The sequence below is a fragment of the Orcinus orca genome, chromosome 8, assembly GCF_937001465.1.
Source record: "Orcinus orca chromosome 8, mOrcOrc1.1, whole genome shotgun sequence".
NCBI classification, from domain to species: Eukaryota; Metazoa; Chordata; class Mammalia; order Artiodactyla; family Delphinidae; genus Orcinus; species Orcinus orca.
Window position 1 is genome coordinate 110080228 of NC_064566.1, and position 24691 is coordinate 110104918.

The following is a 24691-nucleotide window of genomic DNA, read 5'->3' on the forward strand; positions in this document are numbered from 1 at the left end:
AGTTGAGACCCGTGGAATGGGTACCATGCAATATGACTTCAAAGGGTCTTCATTTGCTCACCGAACCTCTCCAATCCTATCACTGCTGCGTTTATGCCCCTGTACACACGCTTGATTCTCTTTCGGAGACATAGCAATCCATAGGTTTTAAGATACTTACTTGTCAGGTACATTCTTAGGCGTTTAATATGGGGTGTTGAGTCCATTTCGTTGAGCAAGGAGTAGCTCTTGTCTATTCCATATTTGGCTTAAGGAACTTTATCTGTGCTCATTTCAATCTCTGGTTTTATGCAGCACCCCAACTCACCTTTCCCCTTAAGCAAGCATAAGTTGGTTTTCTACATTTGAGAACCTGTTCTGTTCTGTAATCCAGTTACTGTGTAGCCAAGTTTACATTCCGTGTATTAGTGATATCTTATGATGTTTCTTTTTCTGTGTGACTTATTTCAGTTAGAATCATCATACCTGAATCCACTCATTATGCTGCTACGGGCCTGATGACATAGATTTCATTGCTGAGTGATATTGCATTGTACGTAAGTACCACAACTTTTTTATCCATTTTTCACTTTCTGCGATATTGAACTTGTTCTATAAAAGAGGTTCTTGTAAACAGAGCCATCCCAAAAATTGGGGTGGCTGTGTCTTTTTGATTTTAATTTCCCTAAGCTATAGGACCATACGTGGAAATGCCCTAGGCTCTGTTGCTTTCTTTTTTAGATGTTACAGGAAACACCATACACTTCTCCCGAGTGGCTCTTCTGAATTCACATACCGCCCATGAGCATAACAAGGCTCCCAGGTCTCCATGGCCTATCCTGCCTTTCTGGATTTTACACTTTTTTCAGATGGCCCTTTTGATCGGGGAGAAGTGAGACTTCATTGTAGTGCAGATTTCTTTGCAAGCTTGCTTGGTTGGCCAAAATGGGCGTATGCGTTTTTTCCTGAATATATTCAGGAAAAAACGCATACGCCCTTTTTGTCCAAGTGCATCATTGTCGACGTTCTGCCTCTTTTCCTATGCTTTAAATGCAATTCCAGTCTACCTCCTGAAATCGGTTTCCTGCAATTCTGCCCCGCTTTCAAGTCCTCTTGGCAGCCTTACTTCAGTATATTTTTGGACGATAGCTGTCATTTATAACTCTGCAGGTTTGTGAATTACAGTGCCCCTGAGCTCCTTTCTTCAACTCGCTTTCTTGTGAGCTGGCCGCAACACCACAGGATTGCTTCAGGCCATAATCTGGTGCCGGCACGGCACGCTGAGCCTTTGGTTAATTCCTCTTCCTGGTGGGAAATGAGAGGTAAATTTGCCCGTCCAGACACCTCCAGCTAGTCTCTCATTGGTTCTCCCTATTCCTGTTCATCTTCCGCAGATATTGCAAACTGGGCCAAACAGGAGGTTAAAGGCACTGACTCTCCAAGTCAGGAGAGCTTTAGTAAAGCGTCTGGAATGTTGCACCCGAGTACCAGGGGACGAGAACTGAGACATATTGGAACACATCTCCCGATCACACGGTTGATCATACTCTGGGTTCCACATGCATGTTTTAGCTGAAGGAAGAATCCCTTAAACCTGGAGAGTTGAGAACCGTGGAATGGGTACCATGCAATTTGACTACAAAGGGTCTTCATTTGCTCACCGAACCTCTCCAATCCTATCACTGCTGCCTTTATGTCCCTGTACACACGCTTGATTCTCTTTCGGAGACATAGCAATCCATAGGTTTTAAGATACTTACTAGTCAGGTACATTCTTAGGCGTTTAATATGGGGTGTTGAGTCCATTTCGTTGAGCAAGGAGTAGCTCTTGTCTATTCCATATTTGGCTTAAGGAACTTTATCTGTGCTCATTTCAATCTCTGGTTTTATGCAGCACCCCAACTCACCTTTCCCCTTAAGCAAGCATAAGTTGGTTTTCTAAATTTGAGACCCTGTTCTGTTTTGTAATCCACTTCCTGTGTAGCCAAGTTTACATTCCTTGTATTAGTGATATCTTATGATGTTTCTTTTTCTGTGTGAATTATTTCAGTTAGAATCATCATACCTGAATCCACTCATTATGCTGCTACGGGCCTGATGACATAGATTTCATTGCTGAGTGATATTGCATTGTACGTAAGTACCACAAGTTCTTTATCCATTTTTCACTTTCTGCGATATTGAACTTGTACCATAAACGAGGTTCTTGTAAACAGAGCCGTCCCAAACTTTGGGGTGGCTGTGTCTTTTTGATTTTAATTTCCCTAAGCTATAGGACCATAAGTGGAAGTGCCCTAGGCTCTGTTGGTTTGTTTTTTAGATGTTTCAGGAAACACCATACACTTCTCCCGAGTGGCTGTTGGCAATTTACATCCCGCCCATCAGCATAACAAGGCTCCCAGTTCTCCATGGCCTGTCCTGCCTTTCTGGATTTTACACTTTTTTCAGATGGCCCTTTTGACCGGGGGGAAGTGAGACTTCATTGTAGTGCAGATTTCCTTTGCAGGCTAGCTTGGTTGGCCAAAAAGGGCGTATGCGTTTTTTCCTGAATATATTCAGGAAAAAACGCATACGCCCTTTTTGGCCAAGTGCGTCATTTTCGACGTTCTGTCTCTTTTCCTATGCTTTAAATGCAATTCCAGTCTACCTCCTGAAATCGGTTTCCTGCAATTCTGCCCCGCTTTCAAGTCCTCTTGGCAGCCTTACTTCAGTATATTTTTGGACGATAGCTGTCATTTATAACTCTGCAAGTTTGTGAATTACAGTGCCCCTGAGGTCCTTTCTTCAACTCGCTCTCTTGTGAGCTGGCTGCAACACCGCAGGATTGCTTCAGACACTAAAATGGTTTGGCATGGCATGCTGAGCCTTTGGTTATTTCCTCTTCCTGGTGGGAAATGAGAGTTAAATTTGCCCGTCCAGAAACCTCCAGCTAGTCTCTCATTAGTTCTCCCTATTCCTGTTCATCTTCCGCAGAAATTGCAAACTGGGCCAAACAGGAGGTTAAAGGCGCTGACTCTCCAAGTCGGAAGAGTGTTAGTAAAGTGTCTGGAATGTTGCACACGAGTACCAGGGGACGAGAACTGAGACATATTTGAACACGTCTCCCGATCACACGGTTGATCATACTCTGGGTTCTACATGCATGTTTTAGCTGAAGGAAGAATCCCTTAAACCTGGAGAGTTGAGACCCGTGGAATGGGTACCATGCAATATGACTTCAAAGGGTCTTCATTTGCTCACCGAACCTCTCCAATCCTATCACTGCTGCTTTTATGCCCCTGTACACACGCTTGATTCTCTTTCAGATACATAGCAATCCATAGGTTTTAACATACTTACTAGTCAGGTACATTCTTAGGCGTTTGATATGGGGTGTTGAGTCCATTTAGTTGAGCAAGGAGTAGCTCTTGTCTATTCCATATTTGGCTTAAGGAACTTTATCTGTGCTCATTTCAATCTCTGGTTTTATGCAGCACCCCAACTCACCTTTCCCCTTAAGCAAGCATAAGTTGGTTTTCTAAATTGAGACCCTGTTCTATTTTGTAATCGACTTCCTTTGTAGCCAAGTTTATATTCCGTGTATTAGTGATATCTTATGATGTTTCTTTTTCTGTGTGACTTATTTCAGTTAGAATCATCATATCTGAATACACTCATTATGCTGCTACGGGCCTGATGACATAGATTTCATTGCTGAGTGATATTGCATTGTACGTAAGTACCACAACTTCTTTATCCATTTTTCACTTTCTGCGATATTGAACTTGTACCGTAAACGAGGTTCTTGTAAACAGAGCCGTCCCAAACTTTGGGGTGGCTGTGTCTTTTTGATTTTAATTTCCCTAAACTATAGGACCATAAGTGGAAGTGCCCTAGGCTCTGTTGCTTTGTTTTTTAGATGTTTCAGGAAACACCATACACTTCTCCCCAGTGGCTGTTGGCAATTTACATCCCGCCCATCAGCATAACAAGGCTCCCAGTTCTCCATGGCCTGTCCTGCCTTTCTGGATTTTACACTTTTTTCAGATGGCCCTTTTGACCGGGGGGAAGTGAGACATCATTGTAGTGCAGATTTCCTTTGCAAGCTTGCTTGGTTGGCCAAAAAGGGCGTATGCGTTTTTTCCTGAATATATTCAGGAAAAAACGCATACGCCCTTTTTGGCCAAGTGCATCATTGTCGACGTTCTGCCTCTTTTCCTATGCTTTAAATGCAATTCCAGTCTACCTCCTGAAATCGGTTTCCTGCAATTCTGCCCTGCTTTCAAGTCCTCTTGGCAGCCTTACTTCAGTATATTTTTGGACGATAGCTGTCATTTATAACTCTGCAGGTTTGTGAATTACAGTGCCCCTGAGCTCCTTTCTTCAACTCGCTTTCTTGTGAGCTGGCCGCAACACCGCAGGATTGCTTCGGGCAATAATCTGGTTCTGGCACGGCAAGCTGAACCTTTGGTTAATTCCTCTTCCTGGTGGGAAATGAGAGTTAAATTTGCCCGTCCAGACACCGCCAGCTAGTCTCTCATTGGTTCTCCCTATTCCTGTTCATCTTCCGCAGAAATTGCAAACTGGGCCAAACAGGAGGTTAAAGGCACTGACTCTCCATGTCGGGAGAGTGTTAGTAAAGCGTCTGGAATGTTGCACCCGAGTACCAGGGGACGAGATCTGAGACATATTTGCACACGTCTCCCGATCACAAGGTTGATCATACTCTGGGTTCCACATGCATGTTTTAGCTGAAGGAAGAATCCCTTAAACCTGGAGAATTGAGACCCGTGGAATGGGTACCATGCAATATGACTTCAAAGGGTCTTCGTTTGCTCACCGAACCTCTCCAATCCTATCACTGCTGCGTTTATGCCCCTGTACACACGCTGGATTCTCTTTCAGAGACATAGCAATCCATAGGTTTTAAGATACTTACTAGTCAGGTACATTCTTAGGCGTTTAATATGGGGTGTTGAGTCCATTTCGTTCAGCAAGGAGTAGCTCTTGTCTATACAATATTTGGCTTAAGGAACTTTATCTGTGTTCATTTCAATCTCTGGTTTTATGCAGCACCCCAACTCACCTTTCCCCTTAAGCAAGCATAAGTTGGTTTTCTACATTTGAGACCCTGTTCTGTTTTGTAATCCAGTTCCTGTGTAGCCAAGTTTACATTCCGTGTATTAGTGATATCTTATGATGTTTCTTTTTCTGTGTGACTTATTTCAGTTAGAATCATCATACCTGAATCCACTCATTATGCTGCTACGGGCCTGATGACATAGATTTCATTGCCGAGTGATATTGCATTGTACGTAAGTACCACAACTTCTTTATCCATTCTTCCCTTTCTGTGACATTGAACTTGTACCGTAAATGAGGTTCTTGTAAACAGAGCCGTCCCAAACTTTGGGGTGGTTGTGTCTTTTTGCTTTTAATTTCCCTAAAGTATAGGACCATAAGTGGAAGTGCCCTAGGCTCTGTTGCTTTGTTTTTTAGATGTTTCAGGAAACACCATACACTTCTCCCCAGTGGCTGTTGGCAATTTACATCCCGCCCATCAGCATAACAAGGCTCCCAGTTCTCCATGGCCTGTCCTGCCTTTCTGGATTTTACACTTTTTTCAGATGGCCCTTTTGACCGGGGGGAAGTGAGACTTCATTGTAGTGCAGATTTCCTTTGCAAGCTTGCTTGGTTGGCCAAAAAGGGCGTATGCGTTTTTTCCTGAATATATTCAGGAAAAAACGCATACGCCCTTTTTGGCCAAGTGCATCATTGTCGACGTTCTGCCTCTTTTCCTATGCTTTAAATGCAATTCCAGTCTACCTCCTGAAATCGGTTTCCTGCAATTCTGCCCTGCTTTCAAGTCCTCTTGGCAGCCTTACTTCAGTATATTTTTGGACGATAGCTGTCATTTATAACTCTGCAGGTTTGTGAATTACAGTGCCCCTGAGCTCCTTTCTTCAACTCGCTTTCTTGTGAGCTGGCCGCAACACCACAGGATTGCTTCAGGCCCTAATCTGGTGCAGGCACGGCACGCTGAGCCTTTGGTTAATTCCTCTTCCTGGTGGGAAATGAGAGGTAAATTTGCCCGTCCAGACACCTCCAGCTAGTCTCTCATTGGTTCTCCCTATTCCTGTTCATCTTCCGCAGAAATTGCAAACTGGGCCAAACAGGAGGTTAAAGGCACTGACTCTCCAAGTCAGGAGAGCTTTAGTAAAGCGTCTGGAATGTTGCACCCGAGTACCAGGGGACGAGAACTGAGACATATTGGAACACATCTCCCGATCACACGGTTGATCATACTCTGGGTTCCACATGCATGTTTTAGCTGAAGGAAGAATCCCTTAAACCTGGAGAGTTGAGACCCGTGGAATGGGTACCATGCAATTTGACTACAAAGGGTCTTCATTTGCTCACCGAACGTCTCCAATCCTATCACTGCTGCCTTTATGTCCCTGTACACACGCTTGATTCTCTTTCGGAGACATAGCAATCCATAGATTTTAAGATACTTACTAGTCAGGTACATTCTTAGGCGTTTAATATGGGGTGTTGAGTCCATTTCTTTGAACAAGTAGTAGCTCTTGTCTATTACATATTTGGCTTAAGGAACTTTATCTGTGCTCATTTCAATCTCTGGTTTTATGCAGCACCCCAACTCACCTTTCCCCTTAAGCAAGCATAAGTTGGTTTTCTAAATTTGAGACCCTGTTCTGTTTTGTAATCCACTTCCTGTGTAGCCAAGTTTACATTCCTTGTATTAGTGATATCTTATGATGTTTCTTTTTCTGTGTGAATTATTTCAGTTAGAATCATCATACCTGAATCCACTCATTATGCTGCTACGGGCCTGATGACATAGATTTCATTGCTGAGTGATATTGCATTGTACGTAAGTACCACAAGTTCTTTATCCATTTTTCGCTTTCTGCGATATTGAACTTGTACCATAAACGAGGTTCTTGTAAACAGAGCCGTCCCAAACTTTGGGGTGGCTGTGTCTTTTTGATTTTAATTTCCCTAAGCTATAGGACCATAAGTGGAAGTGCCCTAGGCTCTGTTGCTTTGTTTTTTAGATGTTTCTGTAAACACCATACACTTCTCCCGAGTGGCTGTTGGCAATTTACATCCCGCCCATCAGCATAACAAGGCTCCCAGTTCTCCATGGCCTGTCCTGCCTTTCTGGATTTTACACTTTTTTCAGATGGCCCTTTTGACCGGGGGGAAGTGAGACTTCATTGTAGTGCAGATTTCCTTTGCAGGCTAGCTTGGTTGGCCAAAAAGGGCGTATGCGTTTTTTCCTGAATATATTCAGGAAAAAACGCATACGCCCTTTTTGGCCAAGTGCGTCATTTTCGACGTTCTGTCTCTTTTCCTATGCTTTAAATGCAATTCCAGTCTACCTCCTGAAATTGGTTGCCTGCAATTCTGCCCCGCTTTCAAGTCCTCTTGGCAGCCTTACTTCAGTATATTTTTGGACGATAGCTGTCATTTATAACTCTGCAGGTTTGTGAATTACAGTGCCCCTGAGCTCCTTTCTTCAACTTGCTTTCTTGTGAGCTGGCCGCAACACCGCACGATTGTTTCAGGCCCCAATCTGGTTCCGGCACGGCACGCTGAGCCTTTGGTTAATTCCTCTTCCTGGTAGGAAATGAGAGTTAACTTTGCCCGTCCAGACACCTCCAGCTAGTCTCTCATTGGTTCTCCCTATTCCTGTTCATCTTCCGCAGAAATTGCAAACTGGGCCAAACAGGAGGTTAAAGGCACTGACTCTCCAAGTCGGGAGAGTGTTAGTAAAGCATCTGGAATGTTGCACCTGAGTACCAGGGGTCGAAAACTGAGACATATTTGAACACGTCTCCCGATCACACGGTTGATCATACTCTGGGTTCCACATGCATGTTTTAGCTGAAGGAAGAATCCCTTAAACCTGAAGAGTTGAGACCCGTGGAATGGGTACCATGCAATATCATTTCAAAGGGTCTTCATTTGCTCACCGAACCTCTCCAATCCTATCACTGCTGCATTTATGCCCCTGTACACATGCTTGTTTCTCTTTCGGAGACATAGCAATCCATAGGTTTTAAGATACTTACTAGTCAGGTACATTATTAGGCGTTTAATATGGGGTGTTGAGTCCATTTCGTTGAGCAAGGAGTAGCTCTTGTCTATTCCATATTTGGCTTAAGGAACATTATCTCTGCTCATTTCAATCTCTGGTTTTATGCAACACCCCAACTCACCTTTCCCCTTAAGCAAGCATAAGTTGGTTTTCTACATTTGAGACCCTCTTCTGTTTTGTAATCCAGTTCCTGTGTAGCCAAGTTTACATTCCGTATATTAGTGATATCTTATGATGTTTCTTTTTCTGTGTGACTTATTTCTGTTAGAATCATCATACCTGAATCCACTCATTATGCTGCTAAGGGCCTGATGACATACATTTCATTGCTGAGTGATATTGCATTGTACGTAAGTACCACAACTTCTTTATCCATTTTTCACTTTCTGCGATATTGAACTTGTACCGTAAATGAGGTTCTTGTAAACAGAGCCTACCCAAACTTTGGGGTTCCTGTGTTTTTTTGATTTTAATTTCCCTAATGTATAAGACCATAAGTGGAAGTGCCCTAGGCTCTGTTGCTTTGTTTTTTAGATGTTTCAGGAAACACCATACAATTCTCCCTAGTGGCTGTTGGCAATTTACATCCCGCCCATCAGCATAACAAGGCTCCCAGTTCTCCATGGCCTGTCCTGTCTTTCTGGATTTTACACTTTTTTCAGATGGCCCTTTTGACCGGGGGAAGTGAGACTTCATTGTAGTGCAGATTTCCTTTGCAAGCTTGCTTGGTTGGCCAAAAGGGCCTATGAGTTTTTTCCTGAATATATTCAGGAAAAAACGCATACGCCCTTTTTGGCCAAGTGCATCATTGTCGACGTTCTGCCTCTTTTCCTATGCTTTAAATGCAATTCCAGTCTACCTCCTGAAATCAGTTTCCTGCAATTCTGCCCCGCTTTCAAGTCCTCTTAGCAGCCTTACTTCAGTATATTTTTGGACGATAGCTGTCATTTATAACTCTGCAGGTTTGTGAATTACAGTGCCCCTGAGCTCCTTTCTTCAACTCGCTTTCTTGTGAGCTGGCCGCAACACCGCAGGATTGCTTCAGGCCCTAATCTGGTTCCGGCACGGCACGCTGAGCCTTTGGTTAATTCCTCTTCCGGGTGGGAAATGAGAGTTAAATTTGCCCGTCCAGACACCTCCAGCTAGTCTCTCATTGGTTCTCCCTATTCCTGTTCATCTTCCACAGAAATTGCAAACTTGGCCAAAAAGGAGGTTAAAGGAACTGACTCTCCAAGTCGGGAGAGTGTTAGTAAAGCGTCTGGAATGTTGCACCCGAGTACCAGGGGACGAGAACTGAGACATATTGGAACACGTCTCCCGATCACACGGTTGATCATACTCTGGGTTCCACATGCATGTTTTAGCTTGAGGAAGAAGCCGTTAAACCTGGAGAGTTGCGACCCGTGGAATGTTTACCATGCAATATGACTTCAAAGGGTCTTCATTTGCTCACTGAACCTCTCCAATCCTATCACTGCTGCGTTTATGCCCCTGTACACACGCTGGTTTCTCTTTCGGAGACATAGCAATCCATACATTTTAAGATACTTTCTAGTCAGGTACATTCTTAGGCGTTTAATATGGGGTGTTGAGTCCATTTCGTTGAGCAGTAGTAGCTCTTGTCTATTACATATTTGGCTTAAGGAACTTTATCTGTGCTCATTTCAATCTCTGGTTTTATGCAACACCCCAAATCACCTTTCCCCTTAAGCAAGCATGTCGGTTTTCTAAATTTGAGACCCTGTCCTGTTTTGTTATCCAGTTCCTGTTTAGCCAAGTTTACATTCCGTGTATTAGTGATATCTTATGATGTTTCTTTTTCTGTGTGACTTATTTCAGTTAGAATCATCATACCTGAATTCACTCATTATGCTGCTACGGGCCTGATGACATAGATTTCATTGCTGAATGATATTGCATTGTACGTAAGTACCACAACTTTTTTATCCATTTTTCACTTTCTGCGATATTGAACTTGTTCTATAAAAGAGGTTCTTGTAAACAGAGCCGTCCCAAAAATTGGGGTGGCTGTGTCTTTTTGATTTTAATTTCCCTAAGCTATAGGACCATAAGTGGTAATGCCCTAGGCTCTGTTGCTTTGTTTTTTAGATGTTTCAGGAAACACCATACACTTCTCCCGAGTGGCTCTTCTGAATTCACATCCCGCCCATGAGCATAACAATGCTCCCAGGTCTCCATGGCCTTTCCTGCCTTTCTGGATTTTACACTTTTTTCAGATGGCTCTTTTGACTGGGGGGGAAGTGAGACTTCATTGTAGTGCAGATTTCTTTGCAAGCTTGCTTGGTTGGCCAAAATGGGTGTATGCGTTTTTTCCTGAATATATTCAGGAAAAAACGCATACGCCCTTTTTGTCCAAGTGCATCATTGTCGACGTTCTGCCTCTTTTCCTATGCTTTAAATGCAATTCCAGTCTACCTCCTGAAATCGGTTTCCTGCAATTCTGCCCCGCTTTCAAGTCCTCTTGGCAGCCTTACTTCAGTATATTTTTGGACGATAGCTGTCATTTATAACTCTGCAAGTTTGTGAATTACAGTGCCCCTGAGGTCCTTTCTTCAACTCGCTCTCTAGTGAGCTGGCTGCAACACCGCAGGATTGCTTCAGACACTAAAATGGTTTGGCATGGCATGCTGAGCCTTTGGTTATTTCCTCTTCCTGGTGGGAAATGAGAGTTAAATTTGCCCGTCCAGTCACGTCCAGCTAGTCTCTCATTGGTTCTCCCTATTCCTGTTCATCTTCCACAAAAATTGCAAACTGGGCCAAACAGGAGGTAAAGGCACTGACTCTCCAAGTCGGGAGAGTGTTAGTAAAGCGTCTGGAATGTTGCACCCGAGTACCAGGGGACGAGAACTGAGACATATTTGAACACGTCTCCCGATCAAATGGTTTATCATACTCTGGGTTCCACATGCATGTTTTAGCTGAAGGAAGAATCCCTTAAACCTGGAGAGTTGAGACCCATGGAATGGGTACCATGCAATATGACTTCAACGGGTGTGCATTTGCTCACCGAACCTCTCCAATCCTATCACTGCTGCGTTTATGCTCCTGTGCACACGCTTGGTTCTCTTTTGGAGACATAGCATTCCATAGGTTTTAAGATATTTACTAGTCAGGTACATTCTTAGGCATTTAATATGGGGTGTTGAGTCCATTTTGTTGAGCAAGGAGTAGCTCTTGTCTATTCCATATTTGGCTTAAGGAACTTTATCTGTGCTCATTTCAATCTCTGGTTTTATGCAGCACCCCAACTCACCTTTCCCCTTAAGCAAGCATAAGTTGGTTTTCTAAATTTGATACCCTATTCTGTTTTGTAATCCAGTTCCTGTGTAGCCAAGTTTACATTCCGTGTATTAGTGATATCTTATGATGTTTCTTTTTCTGTGTGACTTATTTCAGTTAGAACCATCATACCTGAATCCACTCATTATGCTGCTACTGGCTTGATGAGATAGATGTCATTGCTGAGTGATATTGCATTGTACGTAAGTACCACAACTTCTTTATCCATTTTTCACTTTCTGCAATATTGAACTTGTACCGTAAAGGAAGTTCTTCTAAACAGAGCCATCCCAAACTTTGGGGTGGCTGTGTCTTTTTGATTTTAATTTCCCTAAGCTATAGGACCATAAGTGGAAGTGCCCTAGGCTCTGTTGCTTTGTTTTTTAGATGTTTCAGGAAACACCATACACTTCTCCCGAGTGGCTGTTGGCAATTTACATCCCGCCCATCAGCATAACAAGGCTCCCAGTTCTCCATGGCCTGTCCTGCCTTTCTGGATTTTACACTTTTTTCAGATGGCCATTTTGACCGGGGGGAAGTGAGACTTCATTGTAGTGCAGATTTCCTTTGCAAGCTTGCTTGGTTGCCCAAAAAGGGCGTATGCGTTTTTTCCTGAATATATTCAGGAAAAAACGCATACGCCCTTTATGGCCAAGTGCATCATTGTGGACGTTCTGCCTCTTTTCCTATGCTTTAAATGCAATTCCAGTCTACCTCCTGAAATCGGTTTCCTGCAATTCTGCCCCGCTTTCAAGTCCTCTTGGCAGCCTTACTTCAGTATATTTGTGGACGATAGCTGTCATTTATAACTCTGTAGGTTTGTGAATCACAGTGCCCCTGAACTCCTTTCTTCAACTCGCTTTCTTGTGAGCTGGCCGCAACACCGCAGGATTGCTTCAGGCCCTAATCTGGTTCCGGCATGGCACGCTGAGCCTTTGGTTAATTCCTCTTCCTGGTGGGAAATGAGAGTTAAATTTGCCCGTCCAGAAACCTCCAGCTTGTCTCTCATTGGTTCTCCCTATTCCTGGAAATCTTCCACAGAAATTGCAAACTGGGCTAAACAGGAGGTTAAAGGCACTGACTCTCCAAGTCGGGAGAGTGTTAGTAAAGCGTCTGGAATGTTGCACCCCAGTACCAGGGGACGAAAACGGAGACATATTTGAGAACGTCTTCCGATCACACGGTTGATCATACTCTGGGTTCCACATGCATGTTTTAGCTGAAGGAAGAATCCCTTAAACCTGGAGAGTTGAGACCCGTGGTATGGGTTCCATACAATATGACTTCAAGGGTCTTCATTTGCTCACAGAACCTCTCCAATCCTATCACTGCTGCGTTTATGTCCCTGTACACATTCTTGATTCACTTTCAGAGACATAGCAATCCATAGGTTTTAAGATACTCTACTAGTTAGGTACATTCTTATGTGTTTAATATGTGGTGCTGAGTACATTTCGTTGAGCAAGGAGTAGCTCTTGTCTATTACATAATTGGCTTAAGGAACTTTATCTGTGCTCATTTCAATCTCTGGTTTTATGCAGCACCCCAACTCACCTTTCCCCTTAAGCAAGCATAAGTTGGTTTTCTAAATTTGAGACCCTGTTCTGTTTTGTAATCCAGTTCCTGTGTAGCCAAGTTTACATTCCGTGTATTAGTGATATATTATGATGTTTCTTTTTCTGTGTGACTTATTTCAGTTAGAATCATAATACCTGAATCCACTCTATGCTGCTATGGGCCTGATGACATAGATTTCATTGCTGAGTGATATTGCATTGTACGTAAGTACCACAACTTCTTTATCCATTTCTCACTTTCTGCGATATTGAACTTGTACCATAAACGAGGTTCTTGTAAACAGAGCCGTCCCAAACTTTGGGGTGGCTGTGTCTTTTTCATTTTAATTTCCCTAAGCTATAGGACCATAAGTGGATGTGCCCTAGGCTCTGTTGCTTTGTTTTTTAGATGTTTCAGGAAACACCATACACTTCACCCTAGTGGCTGTTGGCAATTTACATCCCACCCATCAGCATAACAAGGCTCCGAGTTCTCCAGGGCCTGTCCTGCCTTTCTGGATTTTACACTTTTTTCAGATGGCCCTTTTGACCGGGGGGAAGTGAGACTTCATTGTAGTGCAGATTTCCTTTGCAAGCTTGCTTGGTTGGCCAAAAAGGGCGTATGCGTTTTTTCCTGCAGGAAAAAACACGTACGCCCTTTTTGGCCAAGTGCATCATTGTCGACGTTCTGCCTCTTTTCCTATGCTTTAAATACAATTCCAGTCTACCTCCTGAAATCGGTTTCCTGCAATTCTGCCCCGCTTTCAAGTCCTCTTGGCAGCCTTACTTCAGTATATGTTTGGAAGATAGCTGTCATTTATAACTCTGCAGGTTTTTGAATTACAGTGCCCCTGAGCTCCTTTCTTAAACTCGCTTTCTTGTGAGCTGGCCGCAACACCTCAGGATTGCTTCGGGCAATAATCTGGTTCTGGCAGGCAAGCTGAACCTTTGGTTAATTCCTCTTCCTGGTGGGAAATGAGAGTTAAATTTGCCCGTCCAGACACCGCTAGCTAGTCTCTCATTGGTTCTCCCTATTCCTGTTCATCTTCCGCAGAAATTGCAAACTGGGCCAAACAGGAGGTTAAAGGCACTGACTCTCCATGTCGGGAGAGTGTTAGTAAAGCGTCTGGAATGTTGCACCCGAGTACCAGGGGACGAGATCTGAGACATATTTGAACACGTCTCCTGATCACAAGGTTGATCATACTCTGGGTTCCACATGCATGTTTTAGCTGAAGGAAGAATCCCTTAAACCTGGAGAGTTGAGACCCGTGGAATGGGTACCATGCAATATGACTTCAAAGGGTCTTCGTTAGCTCACCGAACCTCTCCAATCCTATCACTGCTGCGTTTATGCCCCTGTACACACGCTGGATTCTCTTTCAGAGACATAGCAATCCATAGGTTTTAAGATACTTACTAGTCAGGTACATTCTTAGGCGTTTAATATGGGGTTTTGAGTCCATTTCGTTCAGCAAGGAGTAACTCTTGTCTATACAATATTTGGCTTAAGGAACTTTATCTGTGTTCATTTCAATCTCTGGTTTTATGCAGCACCCCAACTCACCTTTCCCCTTAAGCAAGCATAAGTTGGTTTTCTAAATTTGAGACCCTGTTCTGTTTTGTAATCCAGTTCCTGTGTAGCCAAGTTTACATTCCGTGTATTAGTGATATCTTATGATGTTTCTTTTTCTGTGTGACTTATTTCAGTTAGAATCATCATACCTGAATCCACTCATTATGCTGCTACGGGCCTGATGACATAGATATCATTGCCGAGTGATATTGCATTGTACGTAAGTACCACAACTTCTTTATCCATTCTTCCCTTTCTGTGACATTGAACTTGTACCGTAAATGAGGTTCTTGTAAACAGAGCCGTCCCAAACTTTGGGGTGGCTGTGTCTTTTTGCTTTTAATTTCCCTAAGCTATAGGACCATAAGTGGAAGTGCCCTAGGCTCTGTTGCTTTGTTTTTTAGATGTTTCAGGAAACACCATACACTTCTCCCGAGTGGCTGTTGGCAATTTACATCCCGCCCATCAGCATAACAAGGCTCCCAGTTCTCCATGGCCTGTCCTGCCTTTCTGGATTTTACACTTTTTTCAGATGGCCCTTTTGACCGGGGGGAAGTGAGACTTCATTGTAGTGCAGATTCCCTTTGCCAGCTTGCTTGGTTGGCCAAAAAGTGCGTATGCGTTTTTTCCTGAACATATTCAGGAAAAAACGCATACACCCTTTTTGGCCAAGTGCATCATTGTCGACGTTCTGCCTCTTTTCCTATGCTTTAAATGCAATTCCAGTCTACCTCCAGAAATTGGTTTCCTGCAATTCTGCACCGCTTTCAAGTCCTCTTGGCAGCCTTACTTCAGTATATTTGTGGACGATAGCTGTCATTTATAACTCTGCAGGTTTGTGAATTACAGTGCCCCTGAGCTCCGTTCTTCAACTCGCTTTCTTGTGAGCTGGCCGCAACACCGCAGGATTGCTTCAGGCCCTAATCTTGTTCCGGCATGGCATGCTGAGCCTTTGGTTAATTCCTCTTCCTGGTGGGAAATGAGAGTTAAATTTGCCCGTCCAGACACCTCCAGCTAGTCTCTCATTGGTTCTCCCTATTCCTGTTCATCTTCCGCAGAAATTGCAAACTGGGCCAAACAGGAGGTTAAAGGCACTGACTCTCCAAGTCGGGAGAGTGTTAGTTAAGCATCTGGAATGTTGCACCCGAGTACCAGGGGACGAAAACTGAGACATATTGGAACACGTCTCCCGATCACACGGTTGATCATACTCTGGGTTCCACATGCATGTTTTAGCTGAAGGAAGAATCCCTTAAACCTGGAGAGTTGAGACCCGTGGAATGGGTACCATGCAATATGACTTCAAAGGGTCTTCATTTGCTCACCGAACCTCTCCAATCCTATCACTGCAACCTTTTTGCCCCTGTACAAACGCTTGATTCTCTTTCAGAGACATAGCAATCCGTAGGTTTTAAGATACTTACTTGTCAGGTACATTCTTAGGCGTTTAATATGGGGTGTTGAGTCCATTTCGTTGAGCAAGGAGTAGCTCTTGTCTATTCCATATTTGGCTTAAGGAACTTTATCTGTGCTCATTTCAATCTCTGGTTTTATGCAGCACCCCAACTCACCTTTCCCCTTAAGCAAGCATAAGTTTGTTTTCTAAATTTGAGAACCTGTTCTGTTTTGTAATCCAGTTCCTGTGTAGCCAAGTTTACATTCCGTGTATTAGTCATATCTTATGATGTTTCTTTTTCTGTGTGACTTATTTCATTTAGAATGTTCATACCTGAGTCCACTCATTATGCTGCTACGGGCCTGATGACATAGATTTCATTGCTGAGTGATATTGCATTGTACGTAAGTACCACAACTTCTTTATCCATTTTTCACTTTCTGCGATATTGAACTTGTACTGTAAAGGAGGTTCTTGTAATCTGAGCCGTCCCAAACTTTGGGGTGGCTGTGTCTTTTTGATTTTAATTTCCCTAAGCTATAGGACCATAAGTGGAAGTGCCCTAGGCTCTGTTGCTTTGTTTTTTAGATGTTTCAGGAAACACCATACACTTCTCCCGAGTGGCTGTTGGCAATTTACATCCCGCCCATCAGCATAACAAGGCTCCCAGTTCTCCATGGCCTGTCCTGCCTTTCTGGATTTTACACTTTTTTCAGATGGCCCTTTTGACCGGTGGGAAGTGAGACTTCATTGTAGTGCAGATTTCCTTTGCAAGCTTGGTTGGTTGGCCAAAAAGGGCGTATGCATTTTTTCCTGAATATATTCAGGAAAAAACGCATACGCCCTTTTTGGCCAAGTGCATCATTGTCGACGTTCTGCCTCTTTTCCTATGCTTTCAATGCAATTCCAGTCTACCTCCTGAAATCGGTTTCCTGCAATTTTGCCCCGCTTTCAAGTCCTCTTGGCAGCCTTACTTCAGTATATTTTTGGACGATAGTTGTCATTTATAACTCTGCAGGTTTGTGAATTACAGTGCCCCTGAGCTCCTTTCTTCAACTCGCTTTCTTGTGAGCTGGCCGCAACACCGCAGGATTGCTTCAGGCCCTAATCTGGTTCCGGCACGGCACGCTGAGCCTTTGGTTAATTCCTCTTCCTGGTGGGAAATGAGAGTTAAATTTGCCCGTCCAGACACCTCCAGCTAGTCTCTCATTGGTTCTCCCTATTCCTGTTCATCTTCCGCAGAAATTGCAAACTGGGCCAAACAGGAGGTTAAAGGCCCTGACTCTCCAAGTCGGGAGAGTGTTAGTAAAATGTCTGGAATGTTGCACCCGAGTACCAGGGGACGAGAACTGAGACATATTGGAACACGTCTCCCGATCACACGGTTGATCATACTCTGGGTTCCACATGCATGTTTTAGCTGAAGGAAGAATCCCTTAAACCTGGAGAGTTGAGACCTGTGGAATGGGTACCATGCAATATGACTTCAAAGGGTCTTCATTTGCTCACCGAACCTCTCCAATCCTAACACTGCTGCTTTTATGCCCCTGTACACACGCTTGATTCTCTTTCAGAGACATAGCAATCCATAGGTTTTAAGATACTTACTAGTCAGGTACATTCTTAGGCGTTTGATATGGGGTGTTGAGTCCATTTCGTTGAGCAAGGAGTAGCTCTTGTCTATTCCATATTTGGCTTAAGGAACTTTATCTGTGCTCATTTCAATCTCTGGTTTTATGCAGCACCCCAACTCACCTTTCCCCTTAAGCAAGCATAAGTTGGTTTTCTAAATTGAGACCCTGTTCTGTTTTGTAATCCAATTCCTGTGTAGCCAAGTTTACATTCCGTGTATTAGTGATATCTTATGATGTTTCTTTTTCTGTGTGACTTATTTCAGTTAGAATCATCATACCTGAATACACTCATTATGCTGCTACGGGCCTGATGACATAGATTTCATTGCTGAGTGATATTGCATTGTACGTAAGTACCACAACTTCTTTATCCATTTTTCACTTTGTGCGATATTGAACTTGTACTGTAAAGGAGGTTCTTGTAAACAGAGCTGTCCCAAACTTTGGGGTGGCTGTGTCTTTTTGATTTTAATTTCCCTAAGCTATAGGACCATAAGTGGATGTGCCCTAGGCTCTGTTGCTTTGTTTTTTAGATGTTTCAGGAAACACCATACACTTCTCCTGAGTGGCTCTTCTGAATTCACATCCCGCCCATGAGCATAACAAGGCTCCCAGGTCTCCATGGCCTATCCTGCCTTTCTGGATTTTACAATTTTTTCAGATGGCTCTTTTGACTGGGGGGGAAGTGAGACTTCATTGTAGTGCAGATTTCTTTGCAAGCTTGCTTGGTTGGCCAAAATGGGTGTATGCGTTTTTTCCTGAATATATTCAGGAAAAAACGCATACGCCCTTTTTGTCCAAGTGCATCAGTGTCGACGTTCTGCCTCTTTTCCTATGCTTTAAATGCAATTCCAGTCTACCTCCTGAAATCGGTTTCCTGCAATTCTGCCCCGCTTTCAAGTCCTCTTGGCAGCCTTACTTCAGTATATTTGTGGACGATAGCTGTCATTTATAACTCTGCAGGTTTGTGAATTACAGTGCCCCTGAGCTCCGTTCTTCAACTCGCTTTCTTGTGAGCTGGCCACAACACCGCAGGATTGCTTCAGGCCCTAATCTTGTTCCGGCATGGCATGCTGAGCCTTTGGTTAATTCCTCTTCCTGGTGGGAAATGAGAGTTAAATTTGCCCGTCCAGACACCTCCAGCTAGTCTCTCATTGGTTCTCCCTATTCCTGTTCATCTTCCGCAGAAATTGCAAACTGGGCCAAACAGGAGGTTAAAGGCACTGACTCTCCAAGTCGGGAGAGTGTTAGTTAAGCATCTGGAATGTTGCACCCGAGTACCAGGGGACGAAAACTGAGACATATTGGAACACGTCTCCCGATCACACGGTTGATCATACTCTGGGTTCCACATGCATGTTTTAGCTGAAGGAAGAATCCCTTAAACCTGGAGAGTTGAGACCCGTGGAATGGGTACCATGCAATATGACTTCAAAGGGTCTTCATTTGCTCACCGAACCTCTCCAATCCTATCACTGCAGCCTTTTTGCCCCTGTACAAACGCTTGATTCTCTTTCAGAGACATAGCAATCCGTAGGTTTTAAGATACTTACTTGTCAGGTACATTCTTAGGCGTTTAATATGGGGTGTTGAGTCCATTTCGTTGAGCAAGGAGTAGCTCTTGTCTATTCCATATTTGGCTTAAGGAACTTTATCTGTGCTCATTTCAATCTCTGGTTTTATGCAGCACCCCAACTCACCTTTCCCCTTAAGCAAGCATAAGTTTGTTTTCTAAATTTGAGAACCTGTTCTGTTTTGTAATCCAGTTCCTGTGTAGCCAAGTTTACATTCCGTGTATTAGTCATATCTTATGATGTTTCTTTTTCTGTGTGACTTATTTCATTTAGAATGTTCATACCTGAGTCCACTCATTATGCTGCTACGGGCCTGATGACATAGATTTCATTGCTGAGTGATATTGCATTGTACGTAAGTACCACAACTTCTTTATCCATTTTTCACTTTCTGCGATATTGAACTTGTACTGTAAAGGAGGTTCTTGTAATCTGAGCCGTCCCAAACTTTGGGGTGGCTGTGTCTTTTTGATTTTAATTTCCCTAAGCTATAGGACCATAAGTGGAAGTGCCCTAGGCTCTGTTGCTTTGTTTTTTAGATGTTTCAGGAAACACCATACACTTCTCCCAAGTGGCTGTTGGCAATTTACATCCCGCCCATCAGCATAACAAGGCTCCCAGTTCTCCATGGCCTGTCCTGCCTTTCTGGATTTTACACTTTTTTCAGATGGCCCTTTTGACCGGTGGGAAGTGAGACTTCATTGTAGTGCAGATTTCCTTTGCAAGCTTGGTTGGTTGGCCAAAAAGGGCGTATGCATTTTTTCCTGAATATATTCAGGAAAAAACGCATACGCCCTTTTTGGCCAAGTGCATCATTGTCGACGTTCTGCCTCTTTTCCTATGCTTTCAATGCAATTCCAGTCTACCTCCTGAAATCGGTTTCCTGCAATTTTGCCCCGCTTTCAAGTCCTCTTGGCAGCCTTACTTCAGTATATTTTTGGACGATAGTTGTCATTTATAACTCTGCAGGTTTGTGAATTACAGTGCCCCTGAGCTCCTTTCTTCAACTCGCTTTCTTGTGAGCTGGCCGCAACACCGCAGGATTGCTTCAGGCCCTAATCTGGTTCCGGCACGGCACGCTGAGCCTTTGGTTAATTCCTCTTCCTGGTGGGAAATGAGAGTTAAATTTGCCCGTCCAGACACCTCCAGCTAGTCTCTCATTGGTTCTCCCTATTCCTGTTCATCTTCCGCAGAAATTGCAAACTGGGCCAAACAGGAGGTTAAAGGCCCTGACTCTCCAAGTCGGGAGAGTGTTAGTAAAATGTCTGGAATGTTGCACCCGAGTACCAGGGGACGAGAACTGAGACATATTGGAACACGTCTCCCGATCACACGGTTGATCATACTCTGGGTTCCACATGCATGTTTTAGCTGAAGGAAGAATCCCTTAAACCTGGAGAGTTGAGACCTGTGGAATGGGTACCATGCAATATGACTTCAAAGGGTCTTCATTTGCTCACCGAACCTCTCCAATCCTAACACTGCTGCTTTTATGCCCCTGTACACACGCTTGATTCTCTTTCAGAGACATAGCAATCCATAGGTTTTAAGATACTTACTAGTCAGGTACATTCTTAGGCGTTTGATATGGGGTGTTGAGTCCATTTCGTTGAGCAAGGAGTAGCTCTTGTCTATTCCATATTTGGCTTAAGGAACTTTATCTGTGCTCATTTCAATCTCTGGTTTTATGCAGCACCCCAACTCACCTTTCCCCTTAAGCAAGCATAAGTTGGTTTTCTAAATTGAGACCCTGTTCTGTTTTGTAATCCAATTCCTGTGTAGCCAAGTTTACATTCCGTGTATTAGTGATATCTTATGATGTTTCTTTTTCTGTGTGACTTATTTCAGTTAGAATCATCATACCTGAATACACTCATTATGCTGCTACGGGCCTGATGACATAGATTTCATTGCTGAGTGATATTGCATTGTACGTAAGTACCACAACTTCTTTATCCATTTTTCACTTTGTGCGATATTGAACTTGTACTGTAAAGGAGGTTCTTGTAAACAGAGCTGTCCCAAACTTTGGGGTGGCTGTGTCTTTTTGATTTTAATTTCCCTAAGCTATAGGACCATAAGTGGATGTGCCCTAGGCTCTGTTGCTTTGTTTTTTAGATGTTTCAGGAAACACCATACACTTCTCCTGAGTGGCTCTTCTGAATTCACATCCCGCCCATGAGCATAACAAGGCTCCCAGGTCTCCATGGCCTATCCTGCCTTTCTGGATTTTACACTTTTTTCAGATGGCTCTTTTGACTGGGGGGGAAGTGAGACTTCATTGTAGTGCAGATTTCTTTGCAAGCTTGCTTGGTTGGCCAAAATGGGTGTATGCGTTTTTTCCTGAATATATTCAGGAAAAAACGCATACGCCCTTTTTGTCCAAGTGCATCACTGTCGACGTTCTGCCTCTTTTCCTATGCTTTAAATGCAATTCCAGTCTACCTCCTGAAATCGGTTTCCTGCAATTCTGCCCCGCTTTCAAGTCCTCTTGGCAGCCTTACTTCAGTATATTTTTGGACGATAGCTGTCATTTATAACTCTGCAAGTTTGTGAATTACAGTGCCCCTGAGGTCCTTTCTTCAACTCGCTCTCTAGTGAGCTGGCTGCAACACCGCAGGATTGCTTCAGACACTAAAATGGTTTGGCATGGCATGCTGAGCCTTTGGTTATTTCCTCTTCCTGGTGGTAAATGAGAGTTAAATTTGCCCGTCCAGTCACGTCCAGCTAGTCTCTCATTGGTTCTCCCTATTCCTGTTCATCTTCCACAAAAATTGCAAACTGGGCCAAACAGGAGGTAAAGGCACTGACTCTCCAAGTCGGGAGAGTGTTAGTAAAGCGTCTGGAATGTTGCACCCGAGTACCAGGGGACGAGAACTGAGACATATTTGAACACGTCTCCCGATCAAATGGTTTATCATACTCTGGGTTCCACATGCATGTTTTAGCTGAAGGAAGAATCCCTTAAACCTGGAGAGTTGAGACCCATGGAATGGGTACCATGCAATATGACTTCAACGGGTGTGCATTTGCTCACCGAACCTCTCCAATCCTATCACTGCTGCGTTTATGCTCCTGTGCACACGCTTGGTTCTCTTTTGGAGACATAGCATTCCATAGGTTTTAAGATATTTACTAGTCAGGTACATTCTTAGGCATTTAATATGGGGTGTTGAGTCCATTTTGTTGAGCAAGGAGTAGCTCTTGTCTATTCCATATTTGGCTTAAGGAACTTTATCTGTGCTCATTTCAATCTCTGGTTTTATGCAGCACCCCAACTCACCTTTCCCCTTAAGCAAGCATAAGTTGGTTTTCTAAATTTGATACCCTGTTCTGTTTTGTAATCCAGTTCCTGTGTAGCCAAGTTTACATTCCGTGTATTAGTGATATCTTATGATGTTTCTTTTTCTGTGTGACTTATTTCAGTTAGAACCATCATACCTGAATCCACTCATTATGCTGCTACTGGCTTGATGAGATAGATGTCATTGCTGAGTGATATTGCATTGTACGTAAGTACCACAACTTCTTTATCCATTTTTCACTTTCTGCAATATTGAACTTGTACCGTAAAGGAAGTTCTTCTAAACAGAGCCGTCCCAAACTTTGGGGTGGCTGTGTCTTTTTGATTTTAATTTCCCTAAGCTATAGGACCATAAGTGGAAGTGCCCTAGGCTCTGTTGCTTTGTTTTTTAGATGTTTCAGGAAACACCATACACTTCTCCCGAGTGGCTGTTGGCAATTTACATCCCGCCCATCAGCATAACAAGGCTCCCAGTTCTCCATGGCCTGTCCTGCCTTTCTGGATTTTACACTTTTTTCAGATGGCCATTTTGACCGGGGGGAAGTGAGACTTCATTGTAGTGCAGATTTCCTTTGCAAGCTTGCTTGGTTGCCCAAAAAGGGCGTATGCGTTTTTTCCTGAATATATTCAGGAAAAAACGCATACGCCCTTTATGGCCAAGTGCATCATTGTGGACGTTCTGCCTCTTTTCCTATGCTTTAAATGCAATTCCAGTCTACCTCCTGAAATCGGTTTCCTGCAATTCTGCCCCGCTTTCAAGTCCTCTTGGCAGCCTTACTTCAGTATATTTGTGGACGATAGCTGTCATTTATAACTCTGTAGGTTTGTGAATCACAGTGCCCCTGAACTCCTTTCTTCAACTCGCTTTCTTGTAAGCTGGCCGCAACACCGCACGATTGCTTCAGGCCCTAATCTGGTTCCGGCATGGCACGCTGAGCCTTTGGTTAATTCCTCTTCCTGGTGGGAAATGAGAGTTAAATTTGCCCGTCCAGATACCTCCAGCTTGTCTCTCATTGGTTCTCCCTATTCCTGGAAATCTTCCACAGAAATTGCAAACTGGGCTAAACAGGAGGTTAAAGGCACTGACTCTCCAAGTCGGGAGAGTGTTAGTAAAGCGTCTGGAATGTTGCACCCCAGTACCAGGGGACGAAAATGGAGACATATTTGAGAACGTCTTCCGATCACACGGTTGATCATACTCTGGGTTCCACATGCATGTTTTAGCTGAAGGAAGAATCCCTTAAACCTGGAGAGTTGAGACCCGTGGTATGGGTTCCATACAATATGACTTCAAGGGTCTTCATTTGCTCACAGAACCTCTCCAATCCTATCACTGCTGCGTTTATGTCCCTGTACACATTCTTGATTCACTTTCAGAGACATAGCAATCCATAGGTTTTAAGATACTCTACTAGTTAGGTACATTCTTATGTGTTTAATATGTGGTGCTGAGTACATTTCGTTGAGCAAGGAGTAGCTCTTGTCTATTACATAATTGGCTTAAGGAACTTTATCTGTGCTCATTTCAATCTCTGGTTTTATGCAGCACCCCAACTCACCTTTCCCCTTAAGCAAGCATAAGTTGGTTTTCTAAATTTGAGACCCTGTTCTGTTTTGTAATCCAGTTCCTGTGTAGCCAAGTTTACATTCCGTGTATTAGTGATATCTTATGATGTTTCTTTTTCTGTGTGACTTATTTCAGTTAGAATCATAATACCTGAATCCACTCTATGCTGCTATGGGCCTGATGACATAGATTTCATTGCTGAGTGATATTGCATTGTACGTAAGTACCACAACTTCTTTATCCATTTCTCACTTTCTGCGATATTGAACTTGTACCGTAAATGAGGTTCTTGTAAACAGAGCAGTCCCAAACTTTGGGGTGGCTGTGTCTTTTTGATTTTAATTTCCCTAAGCTATAGGACCATAAGTGGATGTGCCCGAGGCTCTGTTGCTTTGTTTTTTAGATGTTTCAGGAAACACCATACACTTCTCCCGAGTGGCTGTTGGCAATTTACATCCCGTCCATCAGCATAACAAGGCTCCCAGTTCTCCATGGCCTGTCCTGCCTTTCTGGATTTTACACTTTTATCAGATGGCCCTTTTGACCGGGGGGAAGTGAGACTTCATTGTAGTGCAGATTTCCTTTGCAAGCTTGCTTGGTTGGCCAAAATGGGCGTATGCGTTTTTTCCTGCAGGAAAAAACACGTACGCCCTTTTTGGCCAAGTGCATCATTGTCGACGTTCTGTCTCTTTTCCTATGCT